The sequence below is a fragment of the Ciconia boyciana genome, chromosome 24 (genome assembly GCF_034638445.1).
Source record: "Ciconia boyciana chromosome 24, ASM3463844v1, whole genome shotgun sequence".
Lineage (NCBI taxonomy): Eukaryota > Metazoa > Chordata > Aves > Ciconiiformes > Ciconiidae > Ciconia > Ciconia boyciana.
Genome location: NC_132957.1, coordinates 5,332,016 through 5,358,655, shown reverse-complemented (window position 1 = coordinate 5,358,655; position 26,640 = coordinate 5,332,016). Strand labels below are relative to the sequence as shown.

Here is a 26,640-nt window from a genome sequence, read left to right as displayed (position 1 = left end):
CGGTGCCCGTGTTTGTCTGACAGCCAGGTCAGAGCTGTAGCAGCTGATGATGCTCAGAAGCTGCAGGTAGGAGACTGGTGCTGATGCACGGCTGGGCTGTACGGTGCATGTACTGTGACTGTGCCTTCAGCCTGCCCGTCCCTGTCCAGGCGTGTAGCACAGGACGTCTGGCATCTCTTCCACGGGGCAGATGTGCCGCACAGGCAGCGGATGGTTAATGCACCTCTGTTCCTATCTCAGGCTCTTGCGGGACTCCCAAATGTGCTGCTTTATCACAGAATAAGGTCCTACAGGTGCACATTGGGGTTGGTTTGCCCTCACGACCTTACCAGGCAAGTAATGGGGTTGACACACTTTAAGTTTGCACCTTTCAGACTACATAACTCTGCAGTCCTTGTGGCAAGCAAGCTCACAACGCCGCTGCTGCTGCTGCTTCTCGTCTTTAATGGCAGCAGCAGCTTAAAATGCCCTAATGTGTGTGAGCACGTCTGATCTTGCTGCCTTCAGCGCGCTGGAGAGAATACTCTTGCTGTTTGCATGAGAGAGGGTTGAAGAACAAATAGATGACTATTTCTAATTCTAATTTATATTGTTTCCTGTGAAGCTGTCCCCTCTGCAGGGGAAACACGGTAGAGCCATAACAGGAACAAGCAAACATCCTGCGCTTCCTGGTGACTGTAATGACTCTGCTGACTTGAAATGCATCACTGCTTTAGTCTATCACTAGCTGACTTTTATCTAGGGTGTTTTTTACTGTTAATGATTAGACATTAAACAGTTCCCTCTAGAAACAAGCTCTGCAGCTACTTGCCCTCGCAGAGCTTGCAGCATCTGTTGTAGTGCTGTTGCCATGAAAACTGGCCGAGCACCAGCAGCAGCCCTGTTATTGCCCTGTGGCCCCTTCCAGCACCAGCCGTAGTTACCCGATTGTTTTTATCACACCTTAAAGGAAACCCAACCTTACAAAAGCTTTACCTAAAATAATAATGTTCATATTCTCTCTTCCCTTTGTGCTTTCTTCCATTAAATGTTCTATCATTAATTGGATGTTTCTCTTCTAACAGCTAGAGAGGGTTTCATCTAAGGTCAAGCCTTGGAGGGGTCTCGGTAGCCTTCTGTTTGCAGGGGTTGGTTGGCTGTTGGAAATGCTGAGGTGCCTGCCTGTCATAATGAATTAAATACTAAAGTCATATCTGGAGCTTCGGACACAATGCAACGTAAACGTAAATGTGACGAGGATATTTACCCTTAAGTCAATGACAAATCTTGCCTGACGCTGGTGGAGCCAGGGTTTTATCAGAGGCATTTTCCAAGGTATAAATTAAACATTGTGAAGGTTCCTGAAGAAAGGTTTATTAGTAAATCACACCTCTGTAATTGGGTGCTGGGCACATGCCCTCCCCAAGTTCCATTTTTTAATGTTGTGTTTGAAAAGAAACAAACTAAAACAAAAGAACCCGTTGGGGTCTAACTCATTGGGCTGTGTGTGTGAGGGTAGCATTGTGGCTGTAGCTGTGATGAGGACATGGGGAAAAGGGTTTGGGATCTTTGCACAGCTACTTTTGTGTCCTGTCATCATCACTCATGCCCTGTGGGGTAGTGTTTATGGGGCCAGAGCTCCTTAGGTCGTGCGTGGTAAACCCGTACCAAAGATTTCCTCGGTTTCCTTCTGGTTCTTGTGTGATGGGTCCAAATTCCGCATTTTCTTTTGCAGATTTCATTATCTGCCGCTTGACAAAGGAATATAATGCAGCAGTTTTCCTAACCTAAATAGTGATTCTGAATGACTGTATTTCCAGCTCCCCTTTAACTTGTACTTAAATTAAGTGTGTGGGCTTTTTAATTTGATCGTTGTGGGGAGGAACAAAAAATGAAATGCTGCAGATATGCCTTCCTCTTCCCTTTCTTTAGTTAAACCTGTCTTTGTCATTCTTTTTCTCTTTGACTTCCATGAGTTGCTCAAGCTATTTTTCTCTAGTTTCTTTTGTTGTAGCTTCTACATCGCAGTCTTACATCTTTAGAAATATATAATGCACGTATATGACTGCTGCCTTGCCTTCACCGCATCATTGTTGTCAGCATATGACAAATAACAGGTGATTGATGGCTGACTAAGCATTCCGAATATTTCTTCATTCTTTGTGTGCCTAATGATATTTTTTCTTGTGCATGGGGAGGCATGAGTGGATGGCATCTCTTGTGCCGATGGAGCCATCTTCAGACTCGGATATGAAATTGCAGTGAGTGCCCACAGGTGCTCTGCCTCCGCGGCAGGAGTCAGCCTTAAAGCTGGCCAACCATCATAGCTGTGAAGCTGCTAATCATTGAATCCATGTGACATGTCCCTCATGCTTATTGGGTGACTTTAAATAGTTCTGTAATAGCCAAGTCTAGCCTGGTTTCAAGCAGGGAGGAAATAGTGCCTGTGTCTGTCAGTGTAAGAAGGGTCTTTGTAGCCATATGGCTACTACGTCTGCCTTCATTAAATGGAAAAAAAAAAAAAAAAGGTGTGAGGTGCTTCGGCTGGTTGGATCAAAGCCCGATGTTCAGAGTAGCAGGCATTCCCTGCAGGAATGTTTTAATTGCTGAAAACTCTCTCCATTTCCTTTTTTAGGAGAGCTGTCCTGTTTTCAAGCCAGAGAGCGCATCTGCCTTTGTGCTGAAGAAGGTGGTGTGACCACTCTCTGACCAGGTATGTTTATGCCACAGTACATCACAAGCCATGCCAGCCATCTCTCCTGCCTCACAGTTAATTTTCCACATCTTTGTATCCTTGACTCCCCAAACCAGGGATATCTTATGAGGTGAGTAGTGTGAATGTGATAGCAGCACGCTCGGAGTCCACTTGGAGACAGTTTGACCAAGGTAGGGTGTTAAGTGTCTAAAATTGCCCCCAGGTCACACAGAAAGCTAACACGTAGCTGTTGCCTATAAGTTGGAATGTTTTTTCTGAATTACATTCTTTTTCTGTGATGACTGTTAGCATATCACAGTATTACCGCTCTTTAGATGTTATAATATTCTCCGGGGTAGACACAATTGTGCCCTGTATTATCTGCCATACAATTCCAGGTGAAAAGATTAAAGTTTTGATAGGATGATATACAGGTACCTTCAAGGTTATTTGTTAAAACTGACCTACCTTAAGAGCAGCTCTTCCAAAAGGCATTCACACTTCCTTCCTCAAAGCCATAGATCAGGCAGGGGGGCGTTAGCAGAGTTGCTTGTTGCCTCTGACTTGCCTCTTGGGCAGAAATTACTTTTTTAAGAGATGCCAACAGCGGTGTTGGTCTTCAGCATCCTTCTGGGGGGCTGCTTGTGGAGTCTCCAAGAGAGGGCAGTGTGTCCCTGGCAGCTGGACCGCACAGCATCAGCTGCCGCTTCTGCTCGTCATCTGAGAAACAGCATTAGTCTCCAGAACGCTGAGAGAGTGTAAGTCCCTGAAACCATTTGAAATGAGTAATTGACTGGCAGACTCGTTAGCAAATGTATTAGGAGCTGTATATCATCATGTGACTGCTGGTCCTTTCCCCAGACTGTGGCAGGGATACGGCAGCGCTTCCTCTTGCCTCACTTTCCTAAAAAATGTCCCGTCTGTCCCGCTTGCGTCATTTTGCCCTACTTTTTGCACTTGGTGTGTCCTCCAAGAGAGGAATGATGTTCGTTGGATCAGCACAGAGCTTCGCTGTGAGTCAGAGTCAACTGGAGATTTAATTCAAAACATACAGAATTGGAGAGAAAGACAAAAAAGGAAAACCGATGGAGGTTGTTACATTGTAATATTTTGCCTTAGGGCTCCAAACAGGAAATGCTTATGCCAGTCTCCATCTCGAAAGCAAATCTTTGTTCACTAAAGAGGCAGATTTTTGTTGAGGTATGGAAACGTGCATCTCTCCCCAGCCCAGTGTGCTTTTTTCCTTTTTAAGCTGTTTCTGCAGCAGGGCCTGTGAATGAGTTGTCACTGCAGGGTTTGGCTTCTGTTTTCAGGACCCATTTGTGAACCCTTTTGTTTCGTTCAGCTCTGCGTGGTGAATAACCATCAGTTCTCTGCTGCCGGTCAGGACTCTCACAGCTCCTATCTGTTATTTAGGAAGCCACTTTTAATCCTGTCAATTTTTGCCCAGTTCCTAAAGTTACACGAAGGCACTTTTATTGGTGACTTGCATCTTGCAGAAACGATGCTGCCCTGGCCTAGTAATCACTGATGTATCAAGAGCACCCTGTTTCCCAGGGTTCATTAAGACGTTTAGTTTTTTTACTAATTGACTGGATAAAATTGCTTGATAGCCCCCAGAAGATAGGGCACTTGTATAATATGAAAGCACATTGAAATAACCTCAGAAGTTGCTTTGAGAGAAAAACGTGTCCCAGGAGACACATCCATGTTTAAAACAAAACTTAACCTTGCTTCGAAATCCTTCCTCAAGACATTTTTCTTCCCCTTCTCCCTTTCTGTAATAGCAGAACGAGGTGAACTTTACCCATCTGGTAGGAAAGGGGGAAAGATCCCCTCCCTGGGGAGTGCTTTATTGCTCGCGTGGAAGCAATGCTAGTTTGTCATTATTTTGTGTGTGTGTGTGTGTGTGGTGTTTTTAGTGATTTGAAGTCAACAGCCTGTTGATGTTTAGTATTTGTTCTACTGGAACAGTTCCTGAATTGTTGGTGCAGTGTATGAAAAGAGCTATACTTTACGCCGTTCAGCTGCTCGTCATAATATTTAAAAGCAAATGCCTGCGCGCTTTTATAATGGCACTTTAAGAATTATAAACCTCAGCATCCCATCTGTGTTTCCCTCTGGTATTTACAGTGTAATGAATTCTCCCTTGCTGCTTCAGCTGGATACTCTTTCACCTCCTCTTCCTGTTTCAAGCAGTTGTTAAGTTGGTGTACATTTTAAAATTCCTCCAATTTTTAGGAGGTTGTCAGCGACATAAAAACTTCTTGTATTGCTTATTTGCCTGGCAGAGGCATTGAGCTAATCTAATTATGTTAAACCTAAGCATCCCTAGAGTAAAGAAGTGTATTGTCACTGGTTTGATCTGTTTATAACAGCTGGAGGCATTTGCTAAAACTGGAAGATTTTTTTTAAAGGAATAAGCTTTCTCTATAAGCAAACATTTTTTGCTGCAGACATACGGACTTTTTTGTTGCTATTCTTAATTTGTCCTCTAAAAGGAGGAAAAGGTGATTTTTTGGATGAAAGTAAGTTGGAAAGTCCAGAAACATATCTAGTGTATCTCCTAGCAAAAGAAGGCTGTTGCTATAGCACATTTTTGTTCCATTAGTGTTTGTACATTTTTAAATTTAATTTTCCAAACAGCTTCAGGAAATTGGCATCCCATAAGTAAAATTTTTAAAAATAGCTCTGTTACTGCTGAAATAAGTCCTGTTATTTCCATGGACCGCTGTCCTGAGTGTATGACTGGCTCTCTAAAACCTTGGAAGTGTTTAACGAGATACTGCTAAGCAGAGTTGTAACCCCAAATATTTACTGAGGAATTAGTTTGTCCCGTTTCTTTAAAGAATGAACTCTTGCAAATGGAATGCTGCTGTCTGCAAGGTTTATTTTAAACTTTTTCCTCTTTTGCTCAGAGGAAAAACAAAGCCTGAGTAGGAATGCATGATTGCGTAGTAGCTGTCCTTCTGAATACCCCAGACTGCTCAGCAGACCACTCCGCTTGCTGCGAAATGGCTGGGTAGGTAAACACGGTGCTTGTGTACCATGCTGTGCTGCTCCATGCTGGCCATCCTTGTTCCCCTCTGCTCCTTTTCCTTAGGTCGATGAGTGTTTAAGGCATTTCACACTTAAACTTCAGTTATGAATTACTCTTTTTTTTTTTAAATTATTTTTTTATTTTTACAGGGCTGTGTAGTCTAGAGTTGCACCTTCCCCCGCGTGAAACTGCTCATGCATAGATGCCTTTGTGCATGAAGCTGGTGTGTGGGGCTGCTTTCTGTCCTGCAGCAGCACAGCTGCTAGCAATGCTTCCCATTGCTCTGCTTGGAGACCCCAAAGGAGCTGAGCTTCACAGGAGCAGCTGCTGGTCAGACTTTGCCTTTGGAGGGACGTTAGCTACAAGTGTAGTAGCATGGGTCCTGTCAAATGGTTTCTGCGGCTTTTGAGCTTGCAGCATAGATCCCTTGAGGTGTGAAGCACTGCAGGACATAGGGAAGGCCTTTTTTTTGCTTGCCGCTCCTCCAAGCCTTCCCTTTTTAGGACTTTAAAAATGTTCCAGAGGAAGTTGCCAGAACAGACTTCCTAGCAACTTCACAATTAGAGATTTGCTTCCAAAAGCAAATGTGCACTGGCTGTGGCAGCTGTTACTTAGCAAAAATCCTGGGCTGTGTGCTGGAAAATGGCAGGAGTTCTGTGGACAAGGAAAAAAGAATCTGCTCATCCCGTGGAGGAATTAATGGGGAAAAGTTAAACTTTACAAGCTCTCTCTTTACCATGGATATTTTGCATTGGTTGTCCAGATGCAATTGTTTGATAATGATGTACTATTTATAGGTATATATTTTTAGAGAAATGACAAAGTCTACCTCTGGACTAAGATCTTTTGCCTATTATTAGAGTACTAAGTAGCAGAATTAAAGCCGGCGTTGGTTATCCCATTAAGGTCATTTAATTTCGAGTGTGATCTGAGCAACTTCACCTTCAGTAATGCATTTCTCTCCCTTTAACTTTGCTAACACATCATCACTGGGGGAACCTGAACTTCTGGTGTGGGTCAGTGCCCTGCTTACCCAGAGTAAGAAGACGTGCCATGCTGCGCAGCAGGTCGTTACCTCCTGTGATTGCAGCACTGCTCTGAATCACAGTCTCGTGCTGATGCATCTCCGTGTCGGTGCGTTATCTGTTGGTCAGCAGTACCCACCAGTAATGCTTTAATTTAACCCTGTGGTACAGCATGTAACAGTTCCCAAGTTCCTTGATTAGGGATCCGTCAGGCATCTCAAAAGGACCCTTTTGCTATTTGACAGCTTCATTTTCCATGAGCTGTTCTGCATTACCTAACAGCACTGAACGAGGTTGCATCATCCACTGGGCCAGGGAGGCCAGAGCTCCATACCAGCCCAGCTGCTGAGCTGCCTGAAGCGGGCTGTCATGCTGCTCTTACCGGAGCAGGGCTCCTTTCTGGAAGGGGAATGTCGAGGCTGTTCTGCACAAATAGCATGCTGACTGGCTCTGTTTTTTCTAAAATGCATGGGCTCTTTAGTGCTTGAAATCTTTGAACCCTGATAGCAAAATGAGCAGACTGCAGGCTGGAGTTAGTCTTTAGAGCCTGTGCAAATGCAGTTTCTTCTAGTTCTCACTTTAAAACCTCAAGTCAGATTGTGAAGAACATTGCACATCGACCTTCACTTGCAAAGGTGGTAGGGTTGGTGTCTTGTTCACCGTATGAATGCAGTGTCTTTGAATTTTATGCTTTGCCACGTATTCACGCATTCTTTAAAAATCCTAAGGACTAGTAACACAATCAGCAGTCACTTGCTACAGAAGGATGGGGTTCTGAATCTTGTATTCCTAAGTTCCCTCTACTGTTTTCATAGAACTTTTTATTAATCACAGTTGGAACAGTTGATAGCATCGGCCACCTGCCCGCTCCGCGATCTGCCGGATCTCAGAGTGTCCAAGGGAAGTATAGCAAGTTCCTCCTGCCAGTGAGCTGGACGATCCTCGTGGAAAGGCTCTTCTGCAGAGTCTGCCTCCCACGGAGTTCCTGGCACCGCAGGTTTTCTGGTGGAGTGGATGATCTGGCTTCCTTCGAGCCTTGCCCTGACTTTGAGGGAACGTTGGCAGCTGCAGGCTCCAGCCCTGGGAGATGCTTTGCATTACCAACTGTTGCTGCTTCCAGTTAGTTCGGAAAGGAATTCCCCTCCTTGCTGCCCACGCTCACTTCAAGGTATCTGTTAAAGCGCTGGTACTTGCATTGCTAGCCGCTTGCATGTTTGCAGAGCAGGCTTGAGCAAAGGGTTCTGGCCCGCACTGTAAACAGAGCATAGGTCAAGAAGGTCCAAATATGACAAGGTTTTTTTTCCAAACCTGTTGGTGTGACAAATTCCCGTGACGAGTAGCTGTTTCTAATGAGAATGGTAGAGCCACTCCGAGTCTTGCACGACGACTTTCAGGTTCGTTGTTCAGCCTTCGTTGCCAGCAAGTGCTGGTGTGCAATATCCGCCTGGAGGAAATTGCACCCTGCTTATCGGCCGTGTAGGAAACGGTACAAGTGGGAGATAGGGGAGTGTCTGCTGTGAGCGTGGCTGTCCATGCACACAGAGGTATGTGCTAAATAGTGAATGCTGTACGTTAAGTGCCGGGGGCCAGCTGACTTAGTGAAAACCTTTTGCCAGCTGGGAAGTGCTGGCCAGCGTAGCCTGATGAATGGCAGCAGGAGCACTCCAGTTAGTTTACCTCCGCGACTCCAGCAGTCTTGTTTTTGATGTCAGTAAACAGGAGCGTGTGCGGTCACGCTTCGCTCGGCGAGCTCGGTCAGGCTGCTGGATATCATGTTCTTTACCTTTGCACTGGGAGAAACGTGGAAGGAAGGAGGGGGCAGAGTTTATTCCAGCACACTGAGGTCAGGCTTGTTTTCCCTCTCTGAGCAAGAACAGACCAGCCCCTGGAGTCAGATTCTGCAAGCCTGTAAACAAAAGGCTCGTTTCTGCGGAAAGCCAAAGATGGTATTGTGTTCATCTGGAAAGTTGTTGGGTTGTTTTTTCCCTGCTGCAAACTGTTCCTTGTGTCTTAACTTCCACTTCAAAAGTCTGTGCAGGAGAAATGCTGATGTTGTTCATCAGGCATAGTTTGGGGTCTCTGCAAAGCTGGCACTGATTGCAAACCGGAGGAGGGGGAAGCTGGGAGGAGCCCAGGCGAGAGGCTGCTCCTGCAGCAGCGCTGGCTCATGCTGTGTTTGAGTCCAGCCTAACAGGTCGCCTTCTAGGAAAGGGCCTGCCTATAGGCATGTCTCCTGCCCAACTTACTTTGTAGAGACCATGAACCAGTGCTGCAGAGATGGACTGTCTGGGATGGTGAGGTGTTAAATGTCCTTGCTGCAATCGGAGGTGTGTTGCAGGGAGGGTGCTGCTCGTGGTGGTGTTATTCCCACCTGCCATGGGAGCTCCTCAGGGACTGCCTTCAGCTGCAGAGACTTCTCCTGTGGTTCTGGAGTAGCCCTCAAATAGTAGTGCCTGCAGAAAACCTAAACAGCTCTTAAAATGGTGACTGATTAAAAAAAAAAATTGGCAGTCCAGAAATCCCTGTGTTGCTTTTAAAACAAAAGGAAAGAAAGAGCAATCAAGATGATAGGTGCGTTGACAAAGTTCAAGGAAGAACAATACAAATAAAAATAAAGAATGTGTGTATTGTCGTTTCAGGTTTTCGCTTTAGTTACAGCTTCCAGACTTCATTTAGTCAAAAGGTAGATTTGATTTTGGGTGGCTTGTCTTTGAATGAGGCATTGAGCTCTCTCTGGCAGCTTGGAGGTGGTGGCCGATTCCTGTAGCAGCTTGGCATTTACCAGCTCTTACAGAGCACCAGAGGCACTTAAACAACTGCACATACTTCACGGGGCCAAGCTACTTGCTATTTAAATCTGTTTGCAATTTTGAAGCCGTAATTATTTTTTCATGCTATGAAATCACGTATAGCTGGAAGAGTTGGGAGGCAATGGAGTGGGGATTGCAGCTGGAGGCTGCCTCAGTGCAGCCTGTGATTTATGGGGGCAAGTTCATCTTTTTCAGCAATTAGCAGGATATTGGGAAAGTAATCTTCGTTCCTTTCCCTTATAAAAGGCACACCGTCCTGTATGGAAAGGGCTGAAGAGCATATTGACTTACTGAGGGCTGAAATTCCTCCAGACTGCTCATTGCATCCCCTTTCTGTAGAGGCTGATTAACCTGTGCTGCAGGGAGAGGCAGGAACTGCATCTCCTTGTGATGGAAAATGCCTCCTTGGAGGCAGAACAAGGGAATCCCGGAAAGCGCTGCTCCTGAGGACTTGTTTTCCCATGTTCCTGGTAGCCTTTCTTACCTGCAGGACCTTTCAGAGGCTGCTGCACTTGTTTTTCAGCTCCACAGTCCTGCGCATCCTTCTTGCCTATCTCCCATACTTTATTTTGGGAGGGGCATGCCGCTTGATTGACAAAAATCCCCTGAATTTCAGTCCCTTTGAGTTTATTACTGAATTCTGAACAGGGATCAGGCAGGCCTGTGCTGCTTTAGCAGGAATGATCGCAATGAGTGAGGCCCCAGCTCTGGCATTTGCTATTTCGGGCCGGGAGGAAGGCGCAGGCTCCTCTCCACCTGCTCTCCCCGGGCACAGCTCTGCTCCAGCTCCAGCCTCGGCAGGGTCCAGGGGCTGCCCCGAGGCGAGCGTGTGGGCGATGCTGTGGAAAGCTTCACTCGAGCGGGGGGAATGTGAGAAAGCAGCAAGTGGCTTGCTGATCCGGGAGGGACGGGGCAGTGGTGGTGGACTAGGAGCCCTTCAGAGGCTGATTGCAAACCTTGTGCTGTTTGCTCTGCGTCTGAAGTGTTTGCACTTTTACCCCATATGCTCCTTTTTGGTCTCCTAACCCAACACAAGTTCTTCTGTTTCATAGTAAGGCTTTTTCTCTTGCTCTCACCTTCATATTTGTGTAGATAGCTGGCATTTGCCACTCTTGTTTAGAATATGGTATTTGTGAGAATTGCTATTCTCAAAAAAAAAAAAAAAATTAAAATTGTTGTTTTGGCAAGAGGGCTATTCCTCACCCTTTGATTTACTGAAATCTGAGAAAGATGGAGGTGAAAGGGGCAAGGCAGGCCATGGCCTAAAACCCAGTGGAGAGTAAATGACGTGGGCTTTATTCCTTAAAAAAAAAAAAAAATTGTTTGTGTTCAGACAGTAAGTGGAGAAAACAAGCAGGGTTAGATTTCAGCTCAGATGGATTCTTGGAATTAATCCCTAGCTCTCGTTCACAACAGCTTTGACTTCAGTGTGGTAAGTTGGGCTGACCGGAGGAGGGTTGAGCAATGTCTTACCAGTAAGCAGGAAAGAGGACGTCCTGTGGAGCCGTGTACCGGGGTGTGCCAGGGGAGCATCCCAACATGTGAGAAAGCTAAACATGACTTGGTTTTTCTCAGGGTGTTTTTAATGCTTTCTTAAGGCCAGCCCATTCCTAGACCATTTTTTTGTGCTTGTTTCTTGAAAACTAAGCTTGCCAGTATGTCTGTGTTTAGCCAGAGGAGTCTGCTGTCGTCTTTGCTCAAACTGCTATACAGCGTTCCCCCCCAAAAATACAAAGGTGCAAACACCCCTCTCTCCCCCACCGTGGGGGACTTAACGCTCAACATCTGCTGACTGTAGTCCAGTAGTTAGACTGCAGTGAAATCTAGAGCAGAATATTTAAGTGAACTCTCATCCAGTAGTTGAAGCATTACTTATCTCCAGTTTCAGATGCTGCACGTTCAGATTCAGTGTCTGAAACACACAGTGTGACCGCCAGGTCATGCATGTTATTTATAAAAACAAATGAAAATGGGTTCCCTGACAATGTGTGTCTGTTGTATGCAACAAAATAAAGATGTGCTTGGAAACACTATAAAATTCAAGCAAATCAATGTTAATTTCAAAACATACATGGGACATTGAGTTCTTTGGTATGCAAAATTGATATCCATAAAAACAGACAACTGCAGTGAACGCAGTGCCTGCCTTATTACACTAATTATTGGAGTAAATATTGCTATGATAAAATTGCAGTCAATGGAGTAAAATACATTATTCTGAATTATAACTTCATTAATAATGCACCATCTGTTTAGTATATCACTGATGGTTCTCCTGAATTCCCGTTTCCCTTCCAGAAGGAATCATAACTGGGAGCCCCAGCAGCAAGTGCGCCCTACGAGTCGGTAACCGAAACTGCTCCACTGCAGTAAGAAGGTGAGCAAGAAGAACTCTACCCTTGTGAAACTCTCAGTATGGTTTCATCATTAATTTACCTTCCATTGATGGTTAAGTTTTACCTGCTACAGTGGGAAAATGCCGCAGCAGATAATACCGTTGTGGTGTTGGCCCAACTACGTTAGCTAGTCCGAGGTGCTCTTCTGATTTGACTCTTCATGCTCCTGCTGGTCTGAGGCAAAGGCTGGTGATTACTCGCTGCCCACGTGGAGCGATGTTCTGCTCGTTATGTAACAGTAATCCACCTCCTTAATTAGGGAAGAAGATCTATAGATTCCAAAGAAGACATGTCCCTCTTAGTCAGAAGGCGTGAGGTGTGTGGGAGCCTTTGTTCTTGTGGGGAGCCAAGGGAAGCAGCAGGCTTTAACTGCTGTAGCTGGATGATGAAGTTCAGTTTCCTTTTTTATCTAGCCTTTGCTGGAACGTATGTACGTGTTAACCAGTAGCACACGAACAGGAGATACTGCAAATGATGGCTTTTTCATCCTGTATAATAGCGGTTTTGCTCTGTGCTGGAATATTAGATGCTGCAAATGTCCTGTCTTCTCCCTGCCCTCTAAGCAGAATGGTCAAGGTAGAGGCAGGAGATTCAACACGTGATTTAAGGTGCGTGCATCACTTGTCCTGCGCTGTTTTCTCTCATCTTTGGCTTCACATTGATCCTACTGAAGCTGTTACTTTCAGAAAAACTATGTGACAAGGTAAAACCATAATGATTTTTGTCCATTCTGCTGAGGACAGCTCTTGCAAATCACCTTGTATGCCATTAAAATTATTAAGTCGTTGGTTCCAATCTTCCCTATACAAACAATCAACACTAAAACATTGTCTGGTAGCGCTGACTAACAAATCCTGTAATTAGTAATCGCCAGTTAATGAAGCAGCATGGTGATTAAAGCCTCATGACTTTTCTAGAGAAGAAATAAGTTAAATATCAGTTGTGCTGTTTTAAATTGCCCTAGAGCTTTATGTGATCTTGAGCACAGAATAAATCAGTAGCATTGTTCTAAAAGTTTTAGAGCAGTTTGTCCATTCAGTTGATATTTTCCCTCTCTGCCCCCAAATACAATATTTAAACTTGATTTAAACTGGAATGACGCCTGTAGCTGTAGTTCACCTTTCTAGTAAGCCCCACTGACCCCACTGCATAAAGGGCCACATCGGCCAAGTAAACTTTAGTGTGCTTGAAGGAAATGACGGTGAGATTAAGCATGGCATTCGGTCTGCTCTGACTTCCTAGAAACAGCATTTCACCAGCGTGTTTCCACTGCTTCCTTTTTCCAAAATAGTTTCTGCAGTTTTTCACACAACCTTGTCTTCTCGTATCTTTTTTCTTCCAAGGTCTCAAATCTTGCCTGCTGTACGGATGGCAGGTCTGTGGCACCACGAATGACGTGATGCAGTTGGGTCTAATCACATCTCATTTTGTCCATTGTTGCCCTCCTGGTCACCAGATGCTGACTTTTAAGTGCAGCTGCTTACGTGAAATACTTAGAAATCTTTTCAGTAGGCTTTAAAGAAATGATATCTGTTGCTGCTTGGAATGCTCAATAGCTGAAAATTTCACGGGGGATACGGACTGCGGTACATGAGTGTTGGTGTCGCCTTTCTCTGGTCACCTCCATCTTCGTAGTGTAATAGTTGGCATGAGTGCTTTCAGTGGAGCCTCAAAAGTCCCTTCGTGCACCAGCAGTCCTTTTGTGAAATCCTATATTTCCTGTCCCATGTGTGAAATACCAGCAAGGTAAAGGAACTTAAGCTTGGTGAGATGACAAACCCGTAGCTTAGAATAGAGTATCTTGCTCACATACTTCTGTTGTCCTAGAGATGGATTATCTTTAGATCAAGGGTGCTGTATTTCAAAGAAGAGGAGTGTTGCTTGTGTTGTAGCGTGTGCCCGTTGGAATTGAAGGGGCAGGAGTCTGAACGCGTGTTTCAAACCTCCCCGTTTTCAGGAGGCGTTTGACATCCCCACTGGGACTTTGGGGAGAAGCGGGTCAGGCTGATGCTGCTTGGGGGCAGGAGGAAAAGCAGGACAGATGACGAATGATTGCTGTTCTGCTGCAGTCGCTCGGAGATGAGATCTATGTGACTCCAAAGCCAGTGGTTCTGTGTTTCCACGTGTGTCACAGCAAGGCTTTTGGAGGTGGAAATGGTGGCGAAAGGCACACCTTTGGGCCTTTTGGATATCTTACCTTCTACAACCCCGTTCGGTGGGAAAAACTGCATCTAGAGTAACTGCCTGCAGTGAGGCGGTCTGAACTGCAGAGGTCTCTGTTAAGCCACCTAAGCCTTTGGAGTAGTTTAAATTTGAAAGCTGTTGTTATGCTGTGGCCTTTTAATATTAAATAATGTACAGACATTTTAATGAAATACTGTCACGCTACCATTGCTTTAATTGCAGCTACAGCTAACAGTGCAGTCCAGCCAGCACAGTGGAGCGAGGCACTCCGGAGGACGCTACTCCTTGCAGGTCTCCCTGGAGCACTTGGAAGAGTCAGCTTAGGCTTTGAAAGCAGGAGGATGGCTTTTCTTGCTGCTCTTAGCACTGAGCCTAGCTCTGCAGAGCAGTCCCCATCCAGAGATGCCCACAAAAAGCGAGGTTTCTGCCGCCTCGCCGTCCCAGCGGTGGGTGTCAGCAGATGGCAGCACCCTGCCCTGCGCCGGGTGTTATTTCTGGCTGGGAGATTCCTCGGTCCCCTGGATTCAACACCACAGTCTAGACTTACTGACAGACAGGATTCTTCTCCTGTTAGGTAAGCAAGATGTAGACGCCCATTATGCAAATTCCCAGCCATAGTGTCCCTCTGTAACATTTTTCAAATTGTCTAAATAAGGTGCTGTTTCATACAAAAATTTGTAGCAAGACTTTTGGGTAGCTTTCAGCTGCCTTGCCCTCTAGGCATGATTTTTTTTCCTTGAAGATAGCTAATCAGTGCAGACAGAGTGCTTTTTGCCATTAGCAGCTGTCCAGAGGTGGAACAGTAGGCAGAGGCAGGCTGCATAAAGAACTAATGTTTTTTCAAATAAGAAACTTAACGGCCAGTAGCTCTTGTCCTTGTCACTGCAGGGCTGTTCATACAGGCACATCTGCATGGATTCTATTAAATATAACATCACTACACAGACTTAACAGGCATTTCTTCTGGTTTCTGAGCACTGTAAGTGTACATCCCTGGGAAGAGAAGGGTTAGAGGGTACAGCGACGCAGTGCCTTTCCCCATCGGGCTGTCAAATCTGGACAGAGGTGTTGCTCTCTTCAGTGGCTTGTGTGACTCATGCCCTTCATGTCCTAGGCTGAAGGAGGTGGAAATTGATTGTCCAAAGTGGCTGGAAATGTCTGTGGCATTTTTACTCTTTCTTTTTTTTTACAGAGAAATTAAATGAGCCTTTCAGGCCTGATGACTACTGACTTATTCCTGCAGCTGTAGACCAGAGAGGCTCTTGTCATGTACTTGTTATATGAGCACTAATTTCTGAGCACTTAGTATTTCTTCAAATGCTTTATAATGTGGTTCTGTAACTAATATCTGTCCTTCTGCCCCCAGTCTGAAGTTGCTTTAGACTTTTCAAACTTCAGAGCGCACAGTTTGACACAAATAGCTGGGAAGCGATGGCTGGAGGCTTAATAAGATGCTCGTTGGGTCAGTATCTGGCAGCCAACCAACAAGGCAGATTTTCAAATTGCTGTTAGTACTGCATGGTGATCACATCTCTTCTCAAGAAAACATTGGAAAGCTTCCTAATCTTGAATTCACTGCGCAGGCACGTGATTTTCTGGGAATTAGCTTGAATGCACTGCAGAATGGTTCATACCTACATGGCCTAATATTAGATAATGGAAAAACAAGTACAGCAGGGGTTTTGTCAGTTTTCTTCATGGTGGCCCTTCAGCCGGCCCTGGTGGCCTGTCGGTTTATACCCACAGCTGCCAGCTTTGATGATGCTTCTATTCCTTACCTATCTAAGAAAGGAAAAGAGTCCAATTTTTAAAATTGCAACGTTTTATTGAGTATTACTTGCTTTGGGGCATAGTTAATTCTTTAAAGAATTTTTTTAGCTGTTTTCAGGGGACATGATAACACACTATACCCTGTGGTGTCTGCAAAGCTGTGGTGTTTGGATGTTCAAGCTGATGTTGACAGTCAGGAGTAAGGTTTTGTCCTGTGCTGCCCGTGCGGTGCTGGGTGGGACTCTCCCTTCCTGTCATGCGGGCTTCCCATCCCTTCCTGCGTGGGAAGGCTGTCCTTCAGCCTCCTGCGCTAAGCCCCAAAATGTGCTCTGCACGTTAACGGCTTATTGCAGCCCCCAATTACTGTCGAAGACTTCGCGATACGATCTTTCATCTGCAGCTTTTCCCAATACATCTGTGCTTTTGGTAACTTGCACGAGTTAAAACGTCTGCCTGCTTCCAGCAGTGTTGTAGAAACCATCTCCAGCTTGCCTTCTCATTTTGAAAGTGTATTTTAACATTTCTGCTTTAAGATCGGAGATAATGAAAGGGGGTGAGCGTTGCTGAGTCAGTTCTTACTGGCTCTGGTTTTTGTCCTTCCTGCCCTCCCACACGCTCCACCTGCACACGGAGCTAACCTTCAGCAGCGACAGCCCCCGTGGGCTTTCCTCCAAACCGCTAGCAGTAAACAGAGCCTGGTTTCCTATTCTCCTGCTCCTTGGCCTGAGATAACAATCTAGGGGTTTTTTTTGGAGGAGCTGCGGCTGAGGAGCGTTGGAGATCTGGGAAGGAAAAAGGGGGTCCCTGAAGTGTGGGCAAGCTGCTGCTCTGTCCTGCCTTTGCCAAACTGGCAACCAGCCAGGATAACGAAATCAGCCTTTCCTTTGAAACACCTAAGCTCTGGGTAAACATGAATATATCCTTATGGTCGTTTCCAGCTGCAGAGCCGAGGTTTCATTGTTTGACAGTATTGTATGCAAGGCGGAGGTGCTCGATGTTGTGGTCTGCTGGGCCCGGAGCTGACCGAGTTAGTCATACATGACTGAGCAAACCTGGCATTTGTTTTGGTGTGCGAGACACTGACGGACATGCAAGACATTACCCATCACTGTTTAATGAGATGGTATGGTGGCATCTATGGTGCAGGTCATATAAATATCAGATTTGGTTTTGTTTTTTAGAAAACCGCGGTGCTCTAGCACTGCTCATGGTATCACACGCAGTCAGCGAGCCTCAGAGCTGGCCTGTGCTGAACCAGGTTTGTCTGGCTTGTAATAAATTCTTTGCAGTTTAGAGCTGCCTAAGCACTTTTCTATTGATGTGCAAAAATGCTTACTGTGATTTTTAAACTAAACCTTTTATTTTCTGGTGAGATAGGAAGCCCTAGTTGTGGGCTAACTGGAAGAACAGTTCCGTATTGTGTGAACTTGGAGGCGAGTTGGGGAAACGATCTGTCCTGCTGTGAAGTTCGGTCTGTTTGAAATGCAAATCACTGAGAGGGTGCAGGAGATTTAGGTGAATAATCCAACTGTCAATTGTTTCTATAATTGATTTCTAACTTTCTAGTGTGAAAGCCCTCAATCTCTTATCTGAATCTCATTGCATTTGTGCTTTCAAGTCGGGAAACAGGTTGCATAGGCAGATTGTCATTAAACAGGTTTGCTTGTTCTCTATCTAGTTTTTCTAAGTATGGATATATGTAAAAGTGCCTAAACAGCACTAACTTTACATATTTCCAGCTGGTTTCCCATCCCAGCGCAGGGTGCGCATACAGCTGCTCTCTTGCTGCCGTCTGGACGGGCTTGCATTCCTCAGCCCTGAGGCCGGCATTCCTCTGCTCCTCTGCACCAGCTCATTTGTTTAGTATTTGTTTAAATTTTGAATCCCAGAACTGTCTCCAGATCACTTAAGCTACCAGACACCTTTATTGGTTGTATATACAGCCCCCGCCTGCTGGCACTTTAAATCTTGTTCGTACTTATTAAAATAAAATGCATACTGGCAACTTTCAGTTGCTTGTTGCTCTAGTTCACTGGAATTAATCTGGAATCCCCAAATGCCATTTGATTGAGTAAAGGCAGTTGCAGTTTGCTTATTAGGCACTCAGCTATTTCACAGCTATTTCAGTTAAAAATCTGAAAGGAAAGTTGCTTTTTTTTTTTTTTTTTTTTAAGTCTTGATGGCAGCTTGGACTGGAGAAATCTCCTCTGTTTTGGGTTTCTCCTTCTCCACTCTCTGTACACAGGAGCTCGTACGTGAGCTGTTCTTTCCGTAGAATTCAGCTTTTCTGCCAGTCCAGCCCAGAGAGACTCAGTGTTATTGTCACATGCTCCCAGCTGTACAAGGCCACGGGGAAAATGTGTGTGCAAAAGTGGCTAGTAAGAGCCAAATTAGTCAGCAATTAGTTTGGGTGCCATGCTTCTAAACCTGAAGTGCATCTCTGCTTTCTACCTATTGCTTTCCTCAGCTTGATTTATTATTGGTAACTGATGGAAATGGATGATCCACATCCCCCAGGTCAGACCAACCTTTGTCAGGGGGAAAAAAACCCCAACAACCCCAAAACACAGTCAGTACATCCTATCCCTCGATGTCTTTGATCTAATTCTGAACTTGGTGCCTCCAGCGTGGGCTGGAATTGAACTAGGATAGCAGTGTTGGAATTATTTATCTTTTTAAAAACTAGACATAAGTAGGTTTTTATTAATCTGGACTTTCTGGGTAACCATGAGGACATGGCCAGGACTCTGCCAGCTGCAGTAAATCATTGATCTGGAAGAAACAGGCACCCCCAGTACAAACAAATGAAGAACCTGAACTTTCCTTGGAAGCTTCCCATTTGAATATTACCGTAGCCTGATGATGAAATGCAATCGATTCTCAGCATTTGGAAGCGTACCAGCAGGTCTCTGACCGTTAATAGGCAAAGGTTGGACAAAGCCTGATTTAACCGTATTACGTCATCTGTACTAGGAGCTTAAACCTGAATCTCCTGGGACTCGTCTTTTCTGTGCTTCTTCCGTTCTTGACTTCAGTAGCTCTGAACTGAAGGGATGCTTTATTTCCACAGCAGATCTCAAATCTGTTTTGGTGTTTCTGCAGATAGTCCCTAGCCTAGGGACAGCTTTGGTTCTATGCAGAATACCTGCTAAGAATAACTTCATAGAGCATCTGCAATGGAATACAAAAAAACCTCAGTAACACGAGGATAGGCGGCATCGTCCAAGAAATTTCCTTATAAAGTATTGCTACGGCTGCAAAGCCCTGCCAACAGGAGTGGCCCGCGCTGCCAGTAATTTCTCTCCTTTTCCTTTCCCTGTTGCAGTAAAGACCGTGCTTCTGCCAAAGTCACACCCACTGCGCAGCGATCGATGCAAAGCGCGGAGATTGCTGGAGAGCTGCAATATACGGATTTTTGCATCTGACTTTGAAACTGGAGATGAGGAGAGGGTAGCTCTGCAGAACAGTTGTGAATTTTAATCCTATTGCAGCCAGTCCCTGAAACAAAAGGATATGATTCCTTAGTGTGCTGAACAACACTTGCTGCCCTTTCTCATTGGTCTTAGTGTTGGGGGGGGGGAGGAAAGGCATGAGTCACGTAAACTGCTTTCACAAGTCTTTGCCTCTGCAAACCAGTCCTGCTTTTCTTAATTTTTCCTTCACTTTTCAAGGAAAGTGGCTAAAAACAAATGAACTGCTAGTTTTTGTGGGACAGCAGCTAAAGATCCAAGCTCTTCTTCAAGCTCTATAAGAAACCTTTTTCTTTTTTCTGAACTATTGCACTTGAACTAATCAGCACAAAATGTTTGCTAGGGTGAAAGCCTTCATCCTAGCATACTCTTAATGCTGCTGTGATGGAGCTGGTGGGGTTAGCTTTGGGGACACAAGCTTTGGGAAGCTCAGATCTGTCAAGAATGACCAAGTTTGTCATGCTTTGGCACAAGGAATAACGGGAAGTATTTTGGGGCTGTCCCTACAAAGCCTGGTTCCTTTTAAAAACAAAGCAGATTAGCTCCAAAGGCAGAAATTAAGTTTTTGGGCTTGTGCCCTCCAGGGTTCGATTGTTTGCAGCTGAAGGAGCTTGGTTGGAGGGGAAATGGCTCTGATGCAGGGCTGGGGGCTTTTATGTCATGGCTGCGTGTTGGAGCAGCCGTAGAGTGAAAGTTGTTCATCTTTTGTAGTAAAACCTTGTGTTCAGCAAAAATGGTTACTCAGTCTGCAAACATGTTATGCAGGCTTTTGAGATAAGCTGTAATTCAAGCCTTTAGGTTGTCTGGAGCAGGTCTTTTTGTTTAGTTAGCTCCCTACTAATGAAGAATGTATCTTACAAAATATTTGGTGGGTTTTTTAATGGTTTGAAATTATCTCAGTGCTTTTTACAGTGTCACATGAGATTTTGCAACAGGTGATCCGCAGAAGAATAATAGTTAACTTCTGCATTGTGCAAAGGATTTCTTTTGGTTAGCTGCTGGTAGTTGTGCAAGCACATTTACAGCTTTATCAGCATTGACAAGAATCCTGTCTCCTCTGTGACAAATGCTGTTTTCTGTCTGTCTTGAAGTGCTTTGTTAAAATTTACAGTGGCCTCGCAGGAAAAGAAGGTCAGGTGTTTTCCCAAGGTCATGAAGGAGAGCTGTGGCAGAGCTGGTGTAGGAGCCTGGGCTGCAGTCTCCAGGTCTGTGGTTTCTCCTCAAGGCTTTCCTTCCTCATTGCTCACTGTGTAGCTCTGAAACAGAGGGTGAGAGTGACTTACTCAGAGGACCCACTTATTTTTTAACTATAGTGTGTGCCTCTGCAGAACTAGACGTGACTAACTGTTCTCTCAGGCAGCCATGAAAGCAACCTTTGCTCAGAAAGTGTGCTGGGGAATGCTGTAATCTCAGAAGAAGGCTGGACAAAATCAGGCTGCCCTGCTACCTTCCTGGGGTTGCTGCTCTTGAAGTCGAGCTGACAGGTGAATTTGTTCCCTGTCTCTAGTGCTTGTATGTTAAAAAAAAAACAAAAAAAAAACAAAAAACAAAACAAAAAAAAAAACAAACAAAAAAAACCCACCCAACAACCACTTCCAAATGCAACAGCCCCTGCTCAAAGTTGGATTGCCTTTGAAACAGGACAGGAGTTACAGTTCTCCACTTCTAATTTGAGCTCAGTGAGATGCTCAAAGCATTTTCTTCGACGCTCATCCAGCACCACTTAATGACACCTGATTCTTCAGAAGGTCCCTCTCATGTCCTTGCCTGACAGCTGAGTTATCGCGTTTTTCTCCACAGTCTGTAATTTGTCGGTAATGACCGTTCTTTGATGTCCCTTCTCTTCACTTCTTCTACACACGAACTTACAAACCACCTTTCCTTCCCTCCTGCTTGCTCGAAATGCTTTTCTAAGAATTTAATTTCTGCAGCATGTGCAAAAGTCCTCCGCATTTTTAATCAGACACAATCAGCAGTGTGCAAATAGTCAAGGGAAAATTTGAGATTGCGGCAGTCTCTGCATATGACTTTTTTAGTATAATTGAGATAATCCCAGTTTGATATATCAAAAAAAGATCTGGGGCAACGTCCCAATTCTCCCTCTCCAGTGGCCTTGTTCAGGTTTGTCTCCTAAGAGGCACCTTAAGATGCTGTGATTTTTGTAACCTGTTTTTTCCAGTTTTCTCCTTTCCTTGTACCTCTTGTCACCTTCATTGTTAAGTTTGTATCAGACTAAAATTTGGCGATATGAACACACCTTCTGTCAATTTTCCATGAACTGCAGCCTGATTGTGAATTTTCCTCTGTATAAAGAGGAGAAGAGACTACGAGACTCTAACACTGAACACCTTTTGCCAGAAAAATTCAGAGTGAGGGTTTGTTGAACTGGCTGTTGAGTAAGGGCAAACCAGCAGAGTAGATTTGCTTTATAGACCAGTACCAAACTATTATTCGGTATCTTCTCTCACAATCACGAGTCACCCCTAACATTCTTTTGCAGCAAACTTATCTGCACTGTAGGTCTCCTCTGAATGCATTCCCAGCTTCTCTGCTGCTGGCTGCCCTCCAGCCATGTCACGCTGCATTGCTTTTACAGAGATGAGCCTGTTTGTGTACCTGTCTCCTTCGCTGCTCTGGGGTCATCTTGACGCGATACCATCCCTCCACTTGCACAGAAAGTTTGTGCCTAGGGAGCTGGGGGCCCTTATAGGGCAATGAATTTTTGGGTACCCCGAAGTGATGCATGAAGCCCTTTGAGTGGGACGGTCACAGACCTCTGGGAGATCAGAGAGCTGGAGAGAGTGCACCCTGGGAGCGCAGAGCATCTTATACCTGTTAATAGCACCCACTTTTCTCGTTGTCTCAAAGCTGGCGTGTCAGTCCCAGGATATCTTGCTGGGGATATATGGATATATGCAGGATATATGCAGGGATATATGCAGGATATATGCATATATGCAGGATATATGCAGGGGTTCAGGTTCAGTGTCCAAGACAACTATCTACCCTCATCTCCCATGGTTAGCTTGAATGAGTGCAGGGCTGTGAGAGTGTGATCAGCACCAAAAATCCGCTCTATCACAGCTGGAAGTGATGTGAAATACTTGAGAAGGATATAACTGAGATGCTGCAATTGCAGTGGAGGAGTAGCTGCATGCATCGCATGGGGATACGCACAGTGTATTTATTTTTGCTGACGGAATCTCTTGTCTTCCCGTCGCTCTCAGATCTGATGCTTCCTTTGGTCGGTCTGTTTGTCTTGGTATGGATGTTGCTATTCGTTCTTCAAATGAGTTGACACCTCTTTGTTTTCACTAGCTTTGGGGAAATGACCTCTGCTTTCCCACAGTCAGGTGCTGGATTTCACAGCTGCCTTCACCAGAACAGGTTTCTAGCCAGTTGCCATTTGAGCATCGCATCTGGGAAATGCATTACTGGGTAAGAATGGCTTGAAATAGGGTTCACAGGCCCAACAAGTTCAGTTTAAGGAGCCCAGATGGCTTTGGAAAGCTTGGACCTTGGGCAAAAAGGGTAGTCATGGTCCCTCAGGGACCCCGAAAGGCAGCAGGACCAGGAGGTGAGCTGAGAGCTTGAAATGAGTTGGAGTAAACTGCCATAGCTGGAGAATGGGAACGGCTGCTCCGTTATTTTTGTGCCAAAACAACGCTCGGAGTCTCCCCAAGAGAAATAAAATGGCTTAGGTCCAGTATTTACTATTGGATGGGGAAGAGCAGTGATGTGCTTACAGGCTGTTCACACGGCTGGGGCTGTGTGAATCATCTTGCACAGTTACCCAGCTCGGTAGGTCATCTGTCTGCCTTGCTTGGCTCTCCTCGACATCTCCTCCCTTGCCATTCCCACGATGGGAGGGGAGGGGGAGAAGATGAGGTGAACCCGGTGAGTTTCCTGTGGTTGGGTGACTCAGTTAGTACTCAGTTGTGTTACTAATGCTTCTCGTGTGTCACTAGCTGATCTGGCCTGAGCACACTAAAAGCTGCTGGTGGGTAGTGCCTGGTTGGCACGTGGTGGCAGCCATCCTGCTACGGCTCTGCCACCTGGAGCCTCTGATAACTCTCTGCTTCAAAGACCAAATCCTGCTCGTCTTTAGGATGCCCGTGAATACACCGTAACAGTTTATATGAAAACTGTTCCAGAAGGCAGTTCCCTTGGCTGTCAGTTTTTCTTAAAGCTGAATTTATCCTGTTTGAGGCCTCAGCCCACTGCTCCTGGTTTTGATGGAGCCTGGTGATAATAGTGGGTTTCCTTCCAGGTATGCAGTGACCCTCCACCCTAGTCTGAACACCCTGAGTCTTTCAGCAGCTTTTGCCTGGAGGCTGTGCCCACATCCTTTTCCAGAATTCAAAAGTATGAAACTAGCACTTCAGAAAACATGGCTATGTTTCTGCCATTGCATTTCTCTCTTGTAATATCCAACTGCTTTATTTTTCCTCCCTCTAACAAATAGCAGAACTAATGAGGGTTGTAGGTGATGTGCAGCTAATGGTCTCTGTTAATCCTCACCCCTTTCTTCTTGTTGCTATCAGGGCTTGCTCCAGTCTCGGATGTTCAGGGGCTGTAATAATTTGGCTCCTTCACACCACTGCTCCTTCTTAATATTAGACTGAAATTAATAGACATATAGATGCCATTGTTCTGAGCATGCTTTGCCTTAATACTTCCCCTGACAATTAAAATGGTCAGAGAGTAGAAAAGCATAAGATTGAGTTAGAACAACAATATTCCTTAATGTTTTCAGCTATTTCTGTGCCTGCTGTAGAATTTTAGTGATGAATATATTAGCTTATGCCTGCAGCGTGCCATCTCCTCTGGCTGAAATCCCAAGTGAAACTCGTATCACTGAGCATCTCTGGCTTACAGAGACTTCACAGAAAAGCCTATTGAATTTCTTTATAGTCGTTAGCTTACAAATGTATGTCACAAAGTTCTGTTTGGGGAAGGATTGTCAACCTCCAGATGCTGGCACCTTGCTCCTGTTTTCTGCAGCAATTTCCTCTGTCCCCCAGCATAACCTCGATGCCTTTGCTCTGCCTCTTGTCCTGCCAGTGACGCCACCGCTGTTTTCTGCGCTGGCAGCTTTTTTGCATTCTGCAGGGCTGGCAGGTCGGCGTGGCGGGGAAGCCCTGGGCATCTGAAGACACGCAAGTCTGTTCCCAGCAGTGGTTACTCTGGGAAGCGCAAGCATGAAAGGATTAATGGCATACAGAAATGCTATTTACATGGTTCCAAGCAGAGCAAAAAAATTACTCAGAACTGCAACCGTTGCTGAAGCTCGGTTCAGCGCCAGGGCTGTCTGTATTGGTGGCTGGCTCCGCTCGAGTTTGCACCAGCGGCTAAATAAACAGGCAGTTGAGTTTGATGGAGTTCCAGAAAGGGCCTGAGAAATAGCTTTTTACTGTGGTTGTGTATTGCTCTTGCTGCCCTGACGTGGAGCCTTAAGCTCGCGCTATGCAGATATGGGGTCCAAACAGGTACATGGCACAGGCTACGTGCTCTAATCCTGCTCAAACTTTGTGAAGGGGAGCGTGAGCGAGCAGCTTAATTCAACAAATTGATACTTGAGTTTTGCCTTCAAACATTTTTCATATTCAGGCTCTTTATGTGGATGATTTCAGGTGGAAAGCTTATGAGTTAGTTGCATCTTAGGCAGCTTTTTCCTCTTCTGGAGCTGATAAAAGTATGTTCTTAGGTATGAAGAGCTCTCAAAGTAGCTTTTCAGAAACCAGTACTGATCCAGCTTATGTGTTCTTTTAAAATTGTCATGATGTCTGCAGGTCACTTCTCAAGAAACAGAAATATAATGATTTAAAGAGCCCGTGCAAACTAGTCTGTGTTCTGTTTAGTCTACAAGGTGCTACATCTGCAAGTTGCATTTTAGGTTTGCAGGCTTTGTCCTGTGCCTTGTTGCGTGCTTTAGGATCGGTTGAAATGAGACACGGTACAATATTCTGCTGCTGTCCGTGGGAACGAGAGGTGCGGGAGCAGCTTTGCTGCGTTCCCGCGAGCTGTCCCGCTCGCACAAATCTTCTCCCTGTCAGTACAGCAAGGCGAGCGAGGGCTCGAGCGCACTGTGCGAGCCGGCTGATCCTGCAGCAGGACCCACAGGGTGTATTTGGATGAACCCGACGGGCTATTTACCTTCCCAGAGGAGAGAAGCAGTTGGAAAGTAGTTTAAGACGGGGCTTGTTGGGATAGATGGGAGGTGGCAAGCAGCATCTCAGTTGTTTGTTTCTTGTAATGAGTTTCCCACATTGTTAGCAAGGCCATAAATTAGACGCGGAGCTCTGTTTTTCATGGTCAAGAAATATCTGGTCTCTTAAAGAGACTTATTTTGTTGCCAAAATATACAAAAGCATTTGTGTGTTGCTATAAGTTCAGCAGGCCCGGGGCCCTTCATCTTTGCAAAAGAAGTTGTTGGGTTTAATGCACTATTAAGATAAATTCATAATTACCTTGCCATTGAGAGCCCGCTTCTAATGTTTTTGCAGGATTGTAGCTCTGCATGTTTTTGCAAGCGTCTGATTTAAAGACTTGTTCTCTCTAACTGCAAATTGGTTGTGGGTTGTTTTTGCTTTCCTAAAGAGGTGACAGCTGGTGGTGGGATCTACAAATGTCCAGCAAAACTCGAATTCTCAAGACTCGAAGCTGTTGTGCAAGAAAGGGTGTCCTATATAAGCAGGTGCAGAAGTAATACCAAACTTGAGGTGAAGGAAAGTAACTGAAAGGCTCCCATGTGCTCGACCTAATCTTGAGCCAAGGGTCCAGCTAGCCAGACAAGCCCAAAGCAGCTGATACATTTATCATAAATGTTCATTATTTGGAAAGGAAAATTAGGAGAACTGTGGGGTTACTTCTGGTGGTATGATGCTGTACAACCTGCTGTATGACTCAAGCGTGCTACATTCCTGGTTTTGTCTCTTCTAAAATGTGATGAAGACTTAACTCCAGTGCTTTTAATTAAGAGTTGTTTGCATTCATCAATACAGGGTGAAAATAGCTAGAGGGTAGACACAAGCTATCCTCCACATAGGAAGTGAGTCCAACAGATTGCATTTTGTCCCTACAAGACTTAAGTTGCAGCACAGTGAAGACTAACCACATGGCTGTGCTGATGGTGAGTTTATTCCGCTCGAGTTCATGGACGTGTTCAGTGTATCTCACCTTACTAGGGCTGTAATAGACCTGGAGAGACGACAAACGTGTTCTCGGTGCAGACCTGCGATGTGCTAACCTTCGATGTTTATTTGAGGAAG

The 26,640-nt window shown here is 45.2% G+C and overlaps 1 protein-coding gene across 7 annotated transcripts in view; it reads left to right on the top strand.

Annotated features, from left to right (window-relative positions):
* GNG7 (G protein subunit gamma 7) overlaps positions 1-26,640 on the top strand; it is an 81,201-nt gene that overhangs the window by 13,245 nt on the left and 41,316 nt on the right. For 3 of the 7 annotated variants that reach the window (XR_012039631.1, XR_012039630.1, XM_072845898.1), the window contains exons 2-3: positions 2,615-2,692; positions 11,848-11,926. The gene's annotated coding sequence lies outside the window, so the exon portion shown is untranslated. Of the gene's footprint in view, positions 1-2,614; positions 2,693-5,645; positions 5,697-11,847; positions 11,927-26,478; positions 26,502-26,640 lie in introns of those variants that run through there. The other 4 variants (XM_072845899.1, XM_072845900.1, XM_072845902.1 and 1 more) reach the window with 4 other exon arrangements.